The sequence below is a fragment of the Arvicanthis niloticus genome, chromosome 25 (genome assembly GCF_011762505.2).
Source record: "Arvicanthis niloticus isolate mArvNil1 chromosome 25, mArvNil1.pat.X, whole genome shotgun sequence".
Taxonomy (NCBI): Eukaryota; Metazoa; Chordata; class Mammalia; order Rodentia; family Muridae; genus Arvicanthis; species Arvicanthis niloticus.
This window is the reverse complement of record NC_133433.1, coordinates 32,932,589-32,952,140: the sequence shown is the minus strand read 5'-3', so window position 1 is coordinate 32,952,140 and position 19,552 is coordinate 32,932,589. Positions and strand designations below refer to the sequence as shown.

The window sequence follows — 19,552 nt, the reverse complement described above, 5'->3', positions numbered from 1 at the left end:
AAAGCAGGCTGGGCCAGGCTGAGCAAGTCATGGGGAGCAAGCCAGTAGGCATGGCCTCTGCTCCTGCCTCTAGGATCCTGCCCTGTTTGAGCTCCTGTCCTGACTTTCAGGGAGGGACTATGATGTGGAAATGTCAGCCCAATAAACCCTCTCCTCCTCAACTTCCTTTTTGGTCATGGTGTTTCTTCTCAGTAGAAACCCAAGGGTGGAGGAGGTCTTTTTTCTTTGTGTTTTATTTTACAAACTTGTTTATTTATTTTATGGCTCTGTGTGTGGGCACAAACCTACAACAGCACACATGTGAAGGGCAAAGGACAAGATACAGTTTTTTTCCCCATCATTATGTGGGTGCCAGAGATCAAACTCAGGCCCAGTGGCTCAGCCAGGAGCACTGTTACCCACACCAAAAAAATAAACAAATAAATAAATAAAATTTAAAAATTTACAAATACATTGTTCTGCCTCTTAGAAAAATACCAACAAGGCTTGATGATGATGGTGTGTGTGTGTGTGTGTGTGTGTCTGTGTGTCTGTCTGTCTGTCTGTGTCTGTGTCTGTGTCTGTGTCTGTGTCTGTGTCTGTGTCTGTGTTTTAAAGACCTTTTAAGAGCCTAGTATGGTAAGGTTGAAGGGGATACCTCAGTGGATTGAGGTATCCTTTTTCCCAAGGTACCAACCATACAATGGATTTAGTATAGAATAGAGTTTATTTGGGGACATAGGAAAGGGAGTTGAGAAGAGAGTAAAGGCAAAGAAAGAGAGGTGACAGAGACGGGGGGGGGGGGGTGTTGGGAGTGGGGGGTAGAAAGTTAGAGAGTGAAAGGGGATAGAGAAAGGAGGGACCAAAAAGTCCCTTTTATACCAAGCCAGGCCTACCTGCCTGTTGCCAGGTAACTGCTGGGCAAAGCCTAGAAGGGATGTCAATACTAGAGAGATGCTTTAGAGGTCAAGAGCACTGACTGCTCTTCCAGAGGTCCTAAATTCAAGTCCCAGCAACCACATGGTGGCTCACAACCATCTGTAATGGGATCTGATGCCCTCTTCTGGTGTGTCTGAAGACAGCTACAGTGTACTCATATAAACAAAGTGAGCAAATCTTTAAAAAATAAAAATAAGCAAAAAAATATGCTAAGATGTCCAGCTCTCTACAGTTTAGTTTGTTTGTAATTTTTTTGTGTGTGTGTGGTATGAAGAATGAAAGTTTTTTTAGCCTTGAGATTCACAAATGAAAAGCCATTTTCACAATTTTGAGTCAAATTTTAATTCGACTTTAATTAAATACTGACCAGGATGGACTTTGGTCAGGACCACTCTCAAAAATTCCCAGCAAGTGGAGATGAGACACATGTTGTAGGGGCTTTTTAAGGTCAAACCATATGACCACCATATTTTCCCATGTGGTTTTATATATCTCCCAGAATTCCAAGAAGTTACCTGATCTTTGGGCAGGTGGGACTTAAAGGTTAACTTTGAATCGTACACAGTTCCATTTCTCCTTTATTACAAGAAGTTGAGTGTGACAACCCCAGAATCCAGAAGGTAGAAGCAGGAAGGTCATGAGTTCTAAGGCAGCCTGGGCTACATAGCAAGACCCTGCCCAAAGAAATACTAATTAGAGTTATTAATAATAACTAAGCGCTTGGTTGGTATTTTATGAGCAACGACGTGGTCACGTTCTCATTTATTCCCATGAGCCCACGTGTGTGTGCATCGTTTACAAAAGTGCAGTCGGTCATCTGAGAAGGAAAGCCAGTAAAGAGTTCTTCCACTCAGTCACTGTCCCAAGTACTCACAGTGTTAGCAGCAGACGTTACCACATGCCCAGGACAGACGAATAAAAGGGCTTTTCCTGGAGGACTGGGGACTCACTTCTGCTGGTAGTTGAGGTTAGGGCCACCTTCTCAAAGAATGACTCGTGTACACAGCAGGGGAGCAGGGGTGTCACTGGCAGAATCTCACCTACCAGATGAAGAGTAGAGACCAGAGTGAAGAAGTGCTTTAAAAAGAGCCGAGCAGTGGATGCCCCTAGTCTGTGCTCCTTGAGGTTGTATTGAGTTAGGCTGCAGGATGGCTGAGCCTCACCCCCTCAGGCTAATCAGGGAAGAACCACAGTGCACAGCTACATGTGGCCCAGAACTCACTTGTTATACCTATTCACCTTTTAGCTTTTGTTAGTGGTAGGCCAATAAAGTACAACTTGAGGTATTTATTCTCATCAGTTGTCCCTCGCTTTGGGGACCAGCTGACCTCACATGAGACCCCATCTCAAACACACACACACACACACACACACACACACAAAGCATTTGAAAGTTTTCAGTGGCCTCTTTGATACTCAGGCCTCTTCTCCCAGTTCCGAAACTCCTTGTCCACTCTGAGGACATGGGGGAAGAGGGATTCAGTAAGGTCTGACAGACAGAGGAAAGGGCTGAGGTCATCACACAGCAAGCATGTGCCCAGCCATGGAGCCAGATAGACCTGCCAACCCATCCAGTGCCCCCTCAGCATGGGATCTTGGGCAATTTCTTTTCTAAAGGCTGATGTTATCATCTCTGTTGAAAAAGAGCCTCCAAGGTCACAGGAGTTCTTTAATACTGAGATGTAACCTTCATATAGAAGATCTACTACATCACCGTGATAACACACAGCCTCTACCTAGCACAGTAGACACAGCACACAGCGGGGGAGATTTTTTGCTCAGTCTCTTCAGTCCACTCTGTTTCCCCCAGTCCCATTCTGCTTGCCATCGGCTCCACAGAGGCGGATCCTGCCTCTGACTAGTTGAGAAGCTCGCCCTGACAGGTCCCAGATGAGAGAGCACAGAGCTAAAACAGGAACGCCAGAGGCTACTTTTCACACCTGCCCTCTAAACAACACCCAAGAGACAGCCAGCAGTCTGTGAAATGTGTCCTTCGGAGCCACCAGAATCACCTGCAGCCCCTAATCATAACAATGAGACCAAGGAATCAACAGGTGGAAATAAAGTTGAAATCTCCCTTGCAAGTGCGATTCTATTGGATGTTTCATCTCACCTCTTTATACAAAAAGTCAAAATGATATGTTGTGAATGACAGACTATTTTCTGACACAGTTCAACCACATCCAAGATGTAAGAAAAATGAGTCCCTTAGGAATGGTTCTCTAACTCCAGGGATGCAGCAGTAGCCTTAGGGTGTAGCCCTGGCACTGCGTTAACCTGGAAGAAGTAACACATGCCTGGATTGTAGCAGGTACAAGGGCCGCAAGACTACAGAGGAAGGGCTTGCCTGAAAAACAAACTGACAAACAAAACTCCTAAAAGAAAACAGAACAAAACCAGTTTAAGACAGCAAGCACTTGCTCTCTAGTGGAGGCTGAGAGACCTGCCAGCCCATCTTTGGGCAGTTTTATCTCAAAGGCAGTAGCAATTCCCACTCTACTTATTAGGATGAAAACTCAGCATTAACAACTCCATAAATGCTTCTGTATTTCCCCCCTCGGTTAGTCTGCTGCTATTAAATTAGTCTGCTAGCGAATGATAGTAAATTTAAAATGTTTTAATGGCTTCTTTTTCCAGGAAGGGGGAATTCTAAGCTACCTTTCTCTACTCAATCTTAAAAAAAAGAAAAAGGCAAACAAAGAAACAAAAGAACAAAAATCTAAAAACAACAACAACAAAACACCCCAAACTTCTCGTCCACCTCACCCCATACAGTTATTTGCAAATTTACTTAACAAAAAAAACTTTTTAGTCACAAACTCAGTCTAGAGAGCAAAGCCCTGGGAGTGAATTTGCAAGCAGACAATAGTTCAAAAGGATGAAACTGTTAGAAAGTGGATGCTTTTCTTTGTTTCAAAGGTGGGCCGAGTGCTTCATTTTAAACTAAATAGATCTCCACCAGCACGGAAAGCGTGTCACCTGGGTCCCGGCCCCACCTTCCCGCAAGTACAATTAGGCAAAGACTTCTGAAAACCCCTGAAGGTTTTCAAAACTTCCCCCTCCCTCCAGACCCTCCAGTCAGCTAATCTAATGCTAATCGTTGCTCAGAAACTACAGGTATTTTAACACCAACTAATTAGGTTTGCTAGTTCTTCCGGCGTAGGCTGGGTCTTCCTAAAGCTTGATCTGTGGGTTATTAGCTAAGTGGGTCTATATGCTCCGGAAAGCTCATCTGGCCCTTTTCCATGACACAGAAGTCAATGAATGGATTGATAAGACCACAAAGGAGACGGGAGGCATTTGTGCGCAGTAATTTCTCTTCTAAAGAAATGATTAACTGACACAGTCTATTGAATGTCAAAATCTAACTTCAGATTTTATTCTTAAACCAATGCAGCTTAATACAGTGATTATAAAATAAACATTTTTATTAGTCCACAGAGAATTCCTGGGAAAACTTGGCATAAGCTCAAGATTCAAAGATCATGATTTTCAATTAATTTCTCTGTGTCTCTGTCTCTGAGTCTGTCTCTGTCTCTGAGTCTGTTTTCCCCACTTCCCCCTCCTTGCCTCTTCCTTGCCCTATCTTTCCTGCTTTTCTTCCTCCTCTCTCTTGTCTCAATCTATTTGCTCTGTAGGCAGACTCCAAAGCCTTAGGCGTTTAAAGTGCTATGCCCTCTACCTCATGCCCTTGAATGTCTGTGTAGCTCTGACTGTGTAGAGCTCACTGCAGAGACCAGGACAGGTTCAAACTTTCAGTCATCCCTCCTGCCTCCTTCCAAGTGCTGGGGTCACAGCTGTGTGCCACCACGCCTAGCTACTAGGAGTTCTCTTGGTGATATTTATATTTCAAAAAATCAGAGGTCTAAGAAAGTATCATCATCATCAACTGATACTACAAGATTCAACAAATGATAACAAGTTTCAACCATCACCGCCGCTGTCGCTTACAAGCTACTTTAATTGTGCAACGCATGCGCGCACAGGATTATGCCAGACTAAATTAATATCTTGTCCCTGGCCAGAAGGAAACTAAGCAACTAAAAGGTAATGCGTTTATTAACTCACAATGTCTGCAGAGGAGCCTGGCATCGCCGTAGAGGATCCTTCTCAGTCACTGCCCAGGGGACTGCTCACAGGAGCCTTGCCCACTCGTGCATAATGGATCAGCCTCAGGCAGAAGCACTCTGCTTCCAGTCAAAGGGCACTATCCTGGGATGGGCAAGGCCTCATTCAAATCTTTACAAAAAGCTTTTGGGTAAAACTAGAGTAACTTAAAAAAACAAAACAAAACAGAAATTTCATCTTGCTGGGGCTGGGGAATGTAGGGCAAGGGCAGAACCCCTGGGTGAGGTATGGGCTTAATCCCTGACACGACAAATGTTATTCATTGCTAATCCCGTTGCTTAAGAAAAGCAGATTTGGTGCTGGAGAGATGACTTAGTGTAAAGAGCACTGGCGGCTCTTTCAGAGACCCGGGTTCAATTTTGATTGTGTGTGTGTGCGCACACACACACACACACACACGTGGCCAACTCGTAACTCCTGTCCCAGTAGGTCTAGCATCCTCTCTTCTGGCTTTCTCAGACACATATGCACAGGTTAAAACATTCACACCCATACAATGAAAATAAAGGTTAAAAACATTAAAGAAAGCAAATCCTTGCTCTGTCCCAGAGGCTAAGACAGGGTCTCATTGTGTAGTCAAAGCTGGCATCAAAACTCACACACGCGTGCGCGCGCGCGCACATACACACACACACACGCGTGCGCGCGCGCGCACATACACACACACACACACACACACACACACACACACACACCTCCTCAACCTCCTGGAGCTAGAATAACAGGAAGCTTGGTCACTGTTTTCAGTTGTGGAGTTTGACTCGGTTGACACAAATGTGGCTGTTTATCTGCCTTTTCTGTCTCCCTTTGCCTGAGGGTAACTAACTTTCCCAAGACACAAGACTAGACCAGCAGTGGCTCTGTAGGGTACTCAGGGTAGCAACCTAGAATCTAGCTAAAAATGCAAACTTGGTGGCCTATCTCAAGCTGAATTAGACTCCAAAGGTGGTCCCCTATAGTTTAGAGTTTTTAACTCCCTAGGTAGTTAAAAAAAAAATCAAACCTGGGGCTATGATAAAAGCTCAAGATCCAGGGAGCTGGAGGATGGCTCAGTGGTCAAGAGCACTGACTGCCTTTTCCAGAAGTCCTGAGTTCAATTCCCAGCAACCACATGGTGGCTCACAGCCATATGTATGGCATCCTATGGCCTCCTCTTCTGGTGTGTCTGAAGACAGCAACAGTGTACTCACCCAAGGTGGAAGGGGATGGGCCCTGAAAGTTGAAGGGAATGGGGATCGTTTGTTTGCTTCTGTTTGAAACAGGGTCTCACTATGCATTCCAGGCTGGCCTGGGACTTGCTATGTGAGGCTTGAACTCACAGAAGTCCACCTTTCCCTGCCTCCTGAATGCTGGGATTAAAGGCCTGTGGCACCTCGCCTGTTTACTCAACAGCCTAGTGCCTCTCTCCTGAGCTAAATTTAGGCATTCAGGTCCACTTTATTACCTAGCCCTCCTCAAAGTCTGGCTTCCTGTAGTTTGCTAATTTTGAAAACAAAGAGAATAAAAATGGGACTGTTCTAGGCCTGGAGGAAGAAGGTACCTCCAAGTGTAGGAAGGACAGACAGAGCCAGAAGCAGGTAAAGAAACTGTTGGTGATTGCCCAGGAGCTGCTGTCAGGAAACACAGAAGGGTAGGTAGGCAGCCTGCAGAGTCCCTGTGGTGGGCTGTGTCTTGGAAGACAGACTTAGGTAATCACAGAACCAGCCTCAAGCTCCAGCCACCTCCACCTTTCACCTGGACAGAATATTCTTCAATCAAATGGCACTCTGTCCCAGCCACTGTTCCCTCAAAGATGCAATCGAGCTCAGGTAGAAAATATTGCCTCTCAAATTAGGTCTGTTCAGGACAGGTAGAACTTGTTGTTGTTTTGTTTTTGTTGTTGTTGTAATTTAGGTGTGTGGGGTTCTCTATGTAGCCCTTGGCTTTCCTGGGATTCAAGGTGTGTGCCACAACACCGGCTTTTTTTTTTCCCTAAGTAACACAATCCAAAAATATTTGCATATCATTTACATTATTATGCATTATAAGTAACCTGGTAATGAGTTAACGTGTTAAGTAAAACAGAGGATCTTGCAGCTAACTGGGGCTATTGAGACCCTGCCCCAAAACAAAATAAATGGTGTGATGGTCCATGCCTGTAATCTCAGGGAGATAGGCAGGTACAGGAGCACCAGGAATTCACAGTCATTCTCAACTATATGTGAGTTCCAGGCAAGCTGTGATACCTTAAGACAGTGTGAGAAAGAGGGAAGGAAGGGATGGGGGGGCAGAGAGAAACGGGGTGGGGAGTGGCACAGGAGTTTTTGGGTTTTTTTTGTTTGTTTTTTGTTTGTTTGTTTGTTTGTTGTTTTTTTTTTTTTTTTTTTTTTTTTTTTTTTTTTTGGTTTTTCAAGACAGGGTTTCTCTGTGTAGCCTTGGCTGTCCTGGAACTCACTCTATAGACCAGGCTGACCTCAAACTCAGAAATCCACCTGCCTCTGCCCCTCAAGTGCTGGTATTAAAGGCATGCGCCACCACTGCCCAGCGTACAGAACAATTCCAAAACAGAGATTAGTTTATCTGAAGGATTCTGCTATGCATCCTGTAACATCTGAGCATCGTTTTTGTTTGGCCAAGCCGGGGATAGAGCATTAGGCCATGCACATGCTGCATGAATACCTTACCAAGACTGCATCCTGCTCCCCACCCGCTGTTGCAAGGGGCAGACCTACAGAAGTGGCTGAGTAGATGTGTGCTGTCTGCAGGGGTTTGAGAGAGCATTTAGTGCTGTCTTGTTTGTTTAAATGGATAGAGAACCAGGTTAGAGGGGATGAGGATAAATAATAAATGAGTGACGGCTCAAAGCCACAATTAGACCAAGGTTAATAAGCTTCGGTCCCAGAGGGTAAATCTCTTCCCTTCAGAAAGGGGAGCATCACCACTCATCTTACTGATGCACCTGATGCAATAGTTAGCACTCCGAAGCAGAAAAGTAAATAAAATACATATTCTATGATATTCAATTTATTTTTGTCAATTTATTTGGGAAAGGAACAGAGATAGTTTTAACATTTTAATGATAGTTTATCAGCACCAGAATGGCTGTTCATCATTCATTCATTCATTCATTCATTTTTATTTTATTTTTTGAGGCAGTTTCTCACTCTGTGTTTAAAGTTAGCCTTGGGCTATATGGCAAATGATCTCAAAGAACAAAGCACAAAAGGGCATTGAGATAGCTCACTCAGCAAGTGATGGCATCTGCTGCCTAGACTGACAGCCTGAGTGTAGTCCCCAGGGCCACGTGGGAGAATGAGAAAAATGACTCCCAAGTTGTTCTCTGATCTCATGTGGTCTCCTGGGTTCAGACCCTGGAGCCCAACTACAGAAGCATTGCCCTGTGTGCTTAGAAACCCAGCACTGAGGAGACAGAGACAGGCTGAATTCACTGGCCAGCCATTGTAACCCAATCGGCGAGCAGTTCCCAGTGAAAGACCATATCAAAAACAAGGTAGGTGGCTCCTAAAGAAGCTTAGCCAAGGTTGACCTCTGGCAGCTAGGCAGGCACGCACGTGCACACGCATGCGTGCCTGCACACAACAATAAAGTCAATATATCACTACGTCATAAGTATTTTAAAAATTTTAAAATTTGATTTTTCCTGTGTACAGTTGTTTTGCCTGCATAGATGTTTGTGCACTACCTCTGTGCCCGGTGTCCTCGACTGACAAGAGCCTTGGATCAGTTGGAGCTGGCATGTGAGCACTGAGCATTGAGTCTGGGTTCTGGGGGTGTTGGTGGGGAGGAGCCAGTGCTTTGAGATGCCTCACTCACTCAGCAAGTGAAGACACTTGCTGCAGAAACTCCCAGCCTGAGTGAGGTCTTGCTGAGCCACCACTCCAACCCTACCTTTTAATTTAATTTATGTATATGCGTGGGCCTGAGCGTGAGTCTGTACAGGCAGGTGCCTTTGGAGGCGAGAAGAGGCACTGTGTCCTTCGAAGTGGAGTTAAGGCACTGTGGGTGCGGGTGCCGGAAACAGCCCGGGTCCTCGGTAAAGGCAGCAAATGCTTCTGAACTGCAGACACATCCCTCCCGTGTGTGTTCTAATAACCGAGTCAATACAACTGGATTCTCTTAAGAACATATAATTTAGCCGGGCAGTGGTGGCGCACGCCTTTAGTCCCCCAGCACTTGGGAGGCAGAGGCAGGCAGATTTCTGAGTTCAAGGCCAGCCTGGTGAGTTCCAGGACAGCCAAGGCTACACAGAGAAACCCTGTCTCGAAAAAAAACAAAAACAAAAACAAAAAACAAAAAACAAAAACCCAACAACATATAATTTGGTAACGTTAATAAGACACACAAACTGTTGCCTAGATCAATGAATGTGTGTGTGTAGGCACAAGTGTGTATCCACTTACCATGCGTGTGGAGTCCAGAAAACGTGTGGAAATTGGTTCTGTTTTTCCACTGTGTGGGTGTTAGGATTAGACTCAGGTTTTTAAGGCATGGCAGCGAGTGTTTTGACCCACTGAACCCCTAGACTACTATGCTGAACCCCAGCATCCTAAAAGTCAAAAAATAACAAGCAAACATGTGATATCACTGCGTGCTGGGCATGGGCTGGTCAGATGCCAGTCCACCGAGATGTCTTATTTAAGGGGAACAGGTGAACAGTAACGCACTTCATGGGCCCAAGTAAGTTCCAGATGCCAAGTAAAGATTCAGGCTAGTAACCCCAAGTCAAAATGGACTGAAGAGAAGAGCTTAAGTGGGCGGGTTGTTGGTTTCACAGAAGGTGGTGGATGAACAGCCCAACTGGAGAAGAGGGTAATCATTCAGAAGAGGAGTTATTTGACTAAAATTGTGTGTATTTGACCACACAGATCTATCCATGATGGGTGAATTATTAATCAATATAAATTGACTTGTATGCATTATGTTGAGATATGTATATAAGACCTAGCTAAATGATAGGGTGTACATGTGTACGTGCTAGTACATACTAGAGAGAAATAGTTAAATGTACAATTATATACATAGATGTATTATCTACTATATGAATTTAATGTACTTTTCCTGAACTTTATATGGATGCCTCTATTTCCCCTGTGCTGCTATTACAGGTACTCCACCATGCCCAGTTTGTGTGTTGTTATGGCCAGAAGCCAGGGCTTTGAGCACGCCAGGAAAGCTCAGACCAGCTGAGCTGCATGCCTAGGCCTTCATTTTTGTTCATAAACCAAAAAGAATACAAAAAAAAAAAAAAAAGTATGACTGGCAGCTGTTGGAGAAATACTATTTTGTTGTTCTAAAAAGATGTTCCGGCCTGGTGAGATGGCTCAGCGGTTAAGAGCACTGACTGCTCTTCTGGAGGTCATGAGTTCAAATCCCAGCAAACACATGATGGCCCACAACCATCTGTAATAAGATCTGATGCCCTCTTAGGGGGTGTCTGAAGACAGCTACAGTGCACTTACTAATAATAATAATAATAATAATAATAATAATAATAATAATAATAATAAAAACTATTGGGCCAGAGCGAGCAGGGCCAGAGCGAGTGGGGCCGGAGCAAGAGGGAGAAGGGAAGGGGAAAAAAAAAAGAAATTAAAATTTAAAAAAAAAAAGATGTTCCAAACCTATGTTATCACGCCACTAAAATAGAAAAATAGCATCTCAGGAAAGAACAAGTGACCTTTCATCTACCCCAGAATCTCGGCGGTAATTACCTTGCTGGCATCCGTTGGGTAAAAATCATCCTTCATTAGCTTTGTGCTTTCTGACGTTGGAATACCAGATTAGGGTGTTGTCTTGCTAATTAGTCACCATGGGTATTACCTGTGCATGTCCTACGCAGTTCAGTGGTCCAGGAATAAAAGACAACGCGGGGAGGGGCACAGAGGATCATGTAACGCTGTTAGCAAGATATAATACACTGGGGCTCTGAGGGGTGCAGCTGAAACGTCATTTCATCAGTTGCACTGTGAGTAAGTCCTGTTAACAAGATCTTACAAACACTGAGACTCAGCTTCACTATTCCCTGCAAGATGGTACAATGGTCACTTCGTAGTGTTACCCTGAGTCCCACAAACCAAGTGACTTCAAGTAACAGACACGTGAGCTTTATGGTTCTTGAAGCCAAAAGTCTGAAAGCAAGGGGCTGAGCAGGGCGCTGCTAGCTCTAGGAGAGCTTCTCATGTCTCCTGACACTCTTGGCCTTAGGGTTTCAAAATTCCAGTCTATCCGAGCCAGGGTGGCAACATCTATAATCTCAGGACTGAGGATATAGAGGCAGGACAATCAGGAGGTCAACCTCAGTGCTCAACCTCAGCTCTATGCTGAGTTCTGAGGCTATATGATACCATGTCTCAAAAAAGAAAAGAAAAAAAAAAAAAAGGAAAAGAAATTCTAACCTCTGGCTGTATCTTTTAAAAAATATATATTTTTCACTATATACGCTATATAAGGATTATTTCACAAAAGAACACACTGTGGGGGCTGACAAGATGACTCAGTGGGTAAAGGGCCCTGCCTCCAAGCCTGATGATGATGATGGATTTCTACTCCCAGGACTCACATAGTGGAAGAAGACACCAACTCTCATAAGTTGTCTTCTGGCCGGGCGGTGTTGGCGCAGGCCTTTAATCCCAGCACTTGGGAGGCAGAGACAGGCGATTTCTGAGTTCGAGGCCAGCCTGGTCTACGGAGTGAGTTCCAGGACAGCCAGGGCTACACAGAGAAACCCTGTCTCAAAAAACCAAAAAAAAAAAAAGTTGTCTTCTGACCTCCACCACACGCTCCCCCACCCTAAACCTGCATATGCATGTGTGCACGCACACACACAGATACACGTAAATATAAAAATAATAAATAAATAAATGTGATATAATTCATTTCTAAAAGGGAATCCAGTGCCAACTGGGGTACCCATGTACCTCCTTCCTCTCCCATTAGACCTCTCTGTTGCACTAGACAGTTTCTTTTCTACTTTGTTTTATTTTGGTTTGGTTTGGTTTTATTCCAGACAGGGGCACTCTGTGTAGCCCTGGCTGTCCTGGAACTCTGAAGATCGTGCTGGCCTCAAACTCGTAGAGATCCCCCTGCCTCTACCTCCTGAGTGCTAAGATTAAAAGTGTATGCCACCACCACTACCTTCTGGGTGACTCACTCTTCTACTTCCTTTAATGTTGAGAAGGGCTTCTTACGTACATAGCCGTTCGGGGGTCTAGGAAAACCTTGTAAGCTGTTGACACTGAAGTAACTTTTTTTCCTATCATTTCACAAAGTACATTGTAGTTATGCATATTTGAAGACTCTCACCAGATACTGTTTCTTTAAAAATATAATTCAGGATGGTGCAGACTTTCCAGCCTGAGAAACAGGATGCCAAGGCTTCTTTTACCAGAAAGCAGTTTACTGTGTCACCCACCAATAAGCCTGGTAGAATGTTTTTCAAATCCACACCCTCAACATGGTGCAGCCATCACTTTTTATTTTTAAATTATGATGATGATGTTTTTTTTTTTTTTCAAGATAGGGTCTCTCTACAGAGTCCTAGCTGTTCTGGAACTTGCTCTGTACACCCTGCTGGCCTCAAACACAGGGCCTCTGCCTCCTGAGAGCTGAGATTTAAAGGTGTATGCCACCACCACCTGGTGTAGCCATCGCTTTTATACATTTTGGCTTCTTTGTCTCTGCTATATGGTGACATACCATTTGCTTGGGCACTTTCAACTACTAGTCAATCATGTTTTTAAAAAAAACGTGGAAAGGAAAAATGGGGTGGGGGGCGGGATTGCAGGAGAGATGTGGGAAGCGCACACCTCCACTCAGGGTCTGGGCTCATGGCAATGACTGCTTTCTGTTTTTCTTCCTCTTAGCTCTTGGGGCCCTTAACACAAGGACTGGTTAAATAGCTCCTGAGAAAGGCCTTGCATAAGGCTTTTAATGCCCAGAGGCCTGAAAAATGGAGATCCTATAATCCTGCCCTCTGACTTACAAGTATGCTGTGTCTCACCAACACATCAACATCAAGAACACAAAAACAGTCCTAAAGAAAGGGGCTGGAGCGATGGCTCCTCAGTTAAGAACATCTGGGATGGCCAGGCATTGGTGCCTTTAATCCCAGCACTTGGAAGGCAAGACAGGTGGATTCCTGAGTTTGAGGCCAGCCTGGTCTACCAAGTGAGTTCCAGGACAGCCAAGGCTATACAGAGAAACCCTGTCTCAAAAAAACAAAAAAAAGAACATTGAGGATGGGTTTCCACCACTTGCCTGGCAGCTCTCAGCCATGTGTACACCCATTTGAAGGATCTTTGGCCTCTGTCTCCACTGTGTGCACAGGCAGATGTGCACAACACACACAATACACTAACACACACACACACACGTTTTTAAATTTAAAAACATCAGTAAGAGAACAATTTAAAAACTAACACAGAGTGGGCATGCCTGTAGTCTTTAGCCCGTGGATGGTGGAGGCAGGAGACTCAGGAATGCAAGGCTGTCTTTGACTATAGCTACATAGCAATTTTGAGGTCAACACGGGTGACAAAAGATGCTGTCTCAAAAACAATCCACAAAGATAGACTTAACTCAATCAGCCTTTAATCTCAGCATTCAGGAGGTTGAGAAAGGAGGCTCCCAAGTTCCTGGGCAACTTTGACTACAGATCAAGACTGTCTCTAAATAGAAAACAAACACTTATCTTTTCTAAGAACTCAGTCCTGTACAACCTAGCCTTAATTTAAAATGCATAGGTTGGTCTTTGGCCGCTTCCTGGTGTTTTGTGTGCAGGTCCCCCTGGAGGCTCAGCAGGAGACCAAGCAGCCTTTTCATTTATACACAGTTCCTTACTTTGTTTTTGGACCCCGTGGTCAAGCGGGGGTGGGGGAGGTGGGGAGGTGGGATGAGCGGGCAGAGGTAAGTTTCTTCTGCACCTGTGTTTGTGTTATGCATATACCCTACTCCCTTTCTAACGACGCACTTAGTAGCCCATTTCCCCCACCTGAAAGTATCTCTATGCTCACTTCTTTCTCTGAACAAAACACCTAGCAACTGCAGATGCCTTTGCACAGGTTCCTCCCAGGCTCCCCATACACACATTCCTCTCTGAACAATGGGTGCGTTTCTCCTCCCCTTGAAGACCATCAAACTTTAGTTGTGTCTATTCAAATGTCTTCTCAATACACCCTAGTGTGAGGATAGAGCGCAGGCAGACCAATCAGGCCTGAACTGGTCTGGAGTGGATAAACAAGAGAAGCCGGGTGGTGGTGGCGCACGCCTTTAATCCCAGCACTCGGGAGGCAGAGGCAGGCGGATTTCTGAGTTCGAGGCTAGCCTGGTCTACAGAGTGAGTTCCGGGACAGCCAGGGCTACACAGAGAAACCCTGTCTCGAAAAACCAATTAATTAATTAATTAATTAATTAAACAAGAGAAAACTGTGTGTCCTCCAGTAGGTTTTTAGATAGAGCCCTCTTCCGCTTGCCTTGTTTTTCTTTGTTTGCTTTTTTGTTTTCCCCAGAGAGAGTCTCTCTGTGTAGTCTTGGATACCCTAGACCTTACCTCCCAAGTGCTAGGATTAAAGCAGTGGGTCATCACCACCCATCTTCTACTTACTGCCTTATGCGGTGTGCAAAAATAACCACAGGCATAATGGAAAGGAACGTGGCAGCAGAGAAATGATTATGGAGTCCAATCAACCAACACACAGAACCACCCTCCCTGCCTCTTACTAACCCAGCTCCTGCTCTGGAGCCCCATACAGGCAAGCCTACACACTAATCAGGCACTTGATACTGTCAGTCATGTGGCTGACATCTTGAGTGTACCTCTAATCTGTCCTATCAATTTGTGTTGAGTAATGCTCTCTTGGTACTTTTGAAGTCTGTGCCTGGAAACAACTGACTCGCATCCTGATCCCCTGTAATAAGCAGTATCTTCAATCACAGGAAGGAAACCAGTTTTATTTTTTGTTGTTGGTTTTTTTTGTTTGTTTGTTTTGTTTTGTTTTGTTTTGTTTTTTGTGTTTTGTTTTTCGAGACAGGGCTTCTCTGTGTAGTCCTGGCTGTCCTGGAACTCACTTTGTAGACCAGGCTGGCTTTGAACTCAGAAATCGCCTGCCTCTGCCTCCCAAGTGCTGGTATTAAAGGCGTGTGCCACCACCGCCCGGCGGAAACCAGTTTTAAAATGGTTTTCCTTACTCATCCAAAGTTAACCATGTCAAATCCAAAGCTGTTCCCAGTTGTTTGTGACATTCTTTAATCTCTAGGCCTTTCTAGCCTGGGGATAGTAGATTTGTAAAAATGATGAGTTTTCAAACTCCAAAAGAAAGAAAAAAAATCAAGACAAAGTCTTGCTATGTAACCTTGGCTGGCATGGAATTTACTATGTAAACCAGGCTGGCCTCAAATTCATAGTGATCTGCCTGCCTCTGTCTCAGTGCTATGATTAAAGATGAAGACACTACCAAACCACAATCAGAAATCTCTCTCTCTCTCTCTCTCTCTCTCTCTCTCTCTCTCTCTCTCCTCCCTCCTTCCCTTCCTTCCTTTCTTTCTCCCTTCTCTTTCTTTCTTTTTTTTCTAAGACAGGTTTCACTATATACCTCCGGTAGCCTAAAACTCACAGTGTAGACCAAGCTGGCCTTGAACTAGTAAGAGCCTTCTGCATCAGTGCTAGGACCACATGCACATGCTATCACAGCCCAATGAAAGAGAGAGAGAGAGAGAGAGAGAGAGAGAGAGAGAGAGAGAGAGAGAGACCCCTACTTCCTGTTGTTTGCAGTAGCAGCAGATGGTCTAGGCCCTGTCTTGTGCATCCTTGGTGCAGGCCCACAGTAGAGTGCTCTGTACGGAACCTTCACTCTACAGGAGTCAGTACTTGTGTTCCTAAGAGTTATGGGGCTTTTGATGGTGAGCGGTTGTGGACCCTTGGGCAGGTTAGTCAAGCTCTCGCTCTATAGATCCAGCTTTCTTCATTTGGAAAAGAACATAGCACTGTTTGAAGCATAACTACCTGGCTTTGATTTTTTTGTACTTAGGCTTTGTAAGGTGTAAATTTCAGGAAAGCCAGGTCAGGGGGATTTTAGGCTTTGCCTGCAGTGTTTTGCAACTTTGCTGAAAATACTGAGTTGTATCAATTGCAGGTGGTTTCTAGGGAAGGGTAATGTTTCCTCTGTTTTTTCATTGTGTGTGTATGTGTGTGTGTGTGTGTGTGTGTGTGTGTGTTAGTTATTTTGAGACTCACTGTGTAGCCAAATAGCCAAGAATGACCCTGAACTCTTTTGTAATAGTTACAGAGTTTACTTTCGGTAGGCCGCCATTTTATGAAGAATCCCCAAGTTTCCTATCATGTGAAAGTTAGCAGGAAGTTAGAGCTCAACTACTATAAATACCTCTGCTTGGAGGCAGCACCTCTGAGTCGAGACTGCAGACTATTACTCCCATCCTATTGGGTCTACATGGTCCCTAGTTATATTCACAGAAGCAAAATGAGTCTTAGGTTAGTAAGAGGCCAACTGAAAGATTCTTGGGGAAGCGAGATGACTCCATGAGTAAGAAGTCTCATGGCCTAATTTTAATCGGGCACATGGTTAGTGGATGTTGGGAGCCAACTCCTAGCAGAAAGCGGCTCCCATCTTTGCAGCCATCTGGAGCCATATACCCTGACAAGAGACTTGTTTTTCAACAGCCTACAACAGCTGAGCACACTCTGATAAACATCTTCTTTATCCCACATATCTTGTTTTGCTGTTTAGGGGCCCCAGCTGCAAGGCGCACATGGTAAAGTGTCTTCAGCTGGGTTCCCCTGCTTATCCACGACTGCAAGGCACATGGTGAAGTGTATATATACCCAGGATTTTCCTTTTAGTAAATGAGACTTGGTCACACACTCTGGCTTGTTTCCATTCTTTGCGTCTCTTCCCCTCCATCCCCACTTTCTTTCTTGCTAGATAGACCCTGACCTGCGGACCAGAGCAGCAGCTTCGGCCGGGACACGTGGAGAGAACTGACTCCCCAACATTGTTTTCTAACTCTACATGCATGGTGTGGCTTTCATGTGCACTTTCACAAAAACAAAAATAAATGTAATAATGCTCTTTAAAAGAGATTCTTGTTGCACCGTGCATTGATGCTAGCCATCTTCAGCTACATGTGAAAAATCATCCATCTGCCTTTAAAAATTAATAAGGCTCCAATTCCAGCCCCTAGCAATTCTGATCTGATAGGTCTGAGTAGGCCAGACTTCACCAACTGAAAAATTGTACATTTATTTATAACTGGCATGTAAAAATAGCATAGCTGACCATGGTGGATTACATTTGTTATCTCAGCACTTGAGAGGCAGAGAGGAAAGGAGTTCAGTGAGGATGCTGCAGACTTTGTGTCCAGAGAGACAGGACACCAAGGCTCTTCTGCATGGGTGAGGTTTTATTATGTGTTAACACAGACCCATTAGAATACTTTCTGAAAGACAGAGTCCTGTGCACAGAGGGGACTGTGATGGTTTCAATAAGAATGGCCCTCATATATTTGAATGTTTAGTCACCAGGGAGTGGCACTATTTGAAAGGATTAGAAGGATTAGGGGGTTGGCCTTGTTAGAGGAACAGTTTCACTGGGCATGGACTCTGAGTTTTCAAAAGCCCATGCCCAACCCAGTTTTTCCCTACCCGATGCCTACAGATCAGGATGTACTGATTTCAACTACTCCTTCATCACCATGTCTGCATGCCTTCATGTTCCCTGTCATGATGGTAATGGACTAAACCTCTGAAACTGTAAGCCAGCCCCAGTTTAATGTTTTCTTTTATAAGGATTGCCTTGTTCATTGGTGTCTCTTCACAGCAATAGAACAGTGATTAAGATAGGGTCATTCTGTAGAGTGAAAAATTATAAAAATCATTTTATAAAATATATACAGGTTTTTCTTTAGGCTTTTCTTTAAAGGATATGGAAAATTTTCTCTGAAGCAAGCTAAAAATGTAGACTGGCCAGTTTCAGGAACTGGAAGAGAGGAATGCAAGTCATTTAGGTGGGCCTGAGAAACTACTAACCACGATGACAGGGCAACAACTGAGAAATAGTTGAGCAAGTGACAGGGCAGCAACTGAGAAATAGTTGGGCAAGTGACATGGCAAGACCAAATTTTTGAGAAGAATGAGTATACAGAGTGTTTTCCACATGACCCTGACTCACTTAGGTTGGGTTCCTCAGGAATTCTCTGCTATTTTTATGTTATATTTCCTTAGCAACCCCTCACCCCCTTCTCACTCCCCTGGTTTGTGGTTTTCCCCTTTAAAAAGCCCCTCAGCCAGCCAGTCTTTATCAATTCAGCTCCTGTGTGGGCAAATGAATTGACCGTTGGCCAGCCAACTCTCCCTAATAAAGCCTCTGCTGATTGCATCCAGATTCGGTGTCTTGCGAGTTTTTGGGTGGCCGTGACTTCCCGAGACTTGAGTGAGGGTCTCCCGAGTTTGGGAGTCTTCAATTCATTTCCATGGAACTGTGTATGTTATGAATCAAATTTGTGTCCTCTAGAAAATCAGCCAGTATTCTCAACCATTGAACCATCTCTCTCATCCCAATAACTAGATATTGTAAACTACCAGTCTGGGATACAAACCCACCTGGACCATGAAGGAAAGAGGAGTGTCAAAGTTGCACATATTCATTAGACACTGAGTAGACAGTGTGAATGCTTGTTTCTCACGTCTTGGCCCTCCAACATTCCTACCACACAAGTTCTAGACAGGCCTGAGCTCCAGAATATCTCAAAATAAAACAAAAGTTACATATTCTGCATTCAAGCCTAAGACTCAGTCGTGCTGAGCAGATGGGACTTCAGTCTCACCTCAAGCTGCAGTTGTCTGAGACTCACTCAGGTGTCTGGTTATCACCTGAGTGTACTGATCGATTGTGACTCTCCAATAAGCATCTTTCTATGGCTACTTTATTAAAAGCTCTTCTGAGCTTTCCTCATGTCTGCCTCATACCCTGAGAAGGGGTCTAGGAGAGGTTTCCCTGGCTTTAAGCAATGTCACCAAGGACTCCTGTGATCCTTGCTTTCTTCTATAACAATAATATTGAGTATACAGTGATTTAGGCACTTCATTTGTGTGTGTGTATGTGTGTGTAGAGAGAGAGTGTATATATGTGTGTGTGTGGAGAGGGGGGACGGTTTCTCTGTGTAGCCCTGGCTATCTTGGAGCTCACTCTGTAGATTAGGCTAGCCTTGAACTCATCAAGATCCACCTGCCTCTTCCTCCTGAGTGCTGGGATTAAGGGTGTGTGTTTGCCACCTTGGCCCAGCTCACTTTTCAGTATTTAACTATGTGCATGTGTGTATGAAGGGGAGCATGTGTACATGAATGAGTGTGTGACCTGGGAGGGCAGAAGGGGGCGTTATATCCCCTACAGGTTGTAATGAGTTGCCTGATGTTGGTGCTGGGAACTGGACTCAGGTCCTCTGCTTCAGCAGTACAAGTTCTTAAAACTGTGAGTTCAAGACCAGCCTAACCTAC

The 19,552-nt window shown here is 44.6% G+C and overlaps 1 protein-coding gene across 2 annotated transcripts in view; it reads right to left on the bottom strand.

Moving 5' to 3' along the window:
• Window positions 1–5,263, bottom strand: part of Slco5a1 (solute carrier organic anion transporter family member 5A1) — a 200,230-nt gene extending 194,967 nt beyond the window's left edge. For both annotated transcript variants that reach the window (XM_076924350.1, XM_076924353.1), the window contains exons 1-2: window positions 4,987–5,263; window positions 1,793–1,958 (exon numbers count right to left, since the gene is read on the bottom strand). The gene's annotated coding sequence lies outside the window, so the exon portion shown is untranslated. The remainder of the gene's footprint in view (window positions 1–1,792; window positions 1,959–4,986) is intronic.
• Between the last annotated feature and the right edge of the window lie 14,289 nt (window positions 5,264–19,552).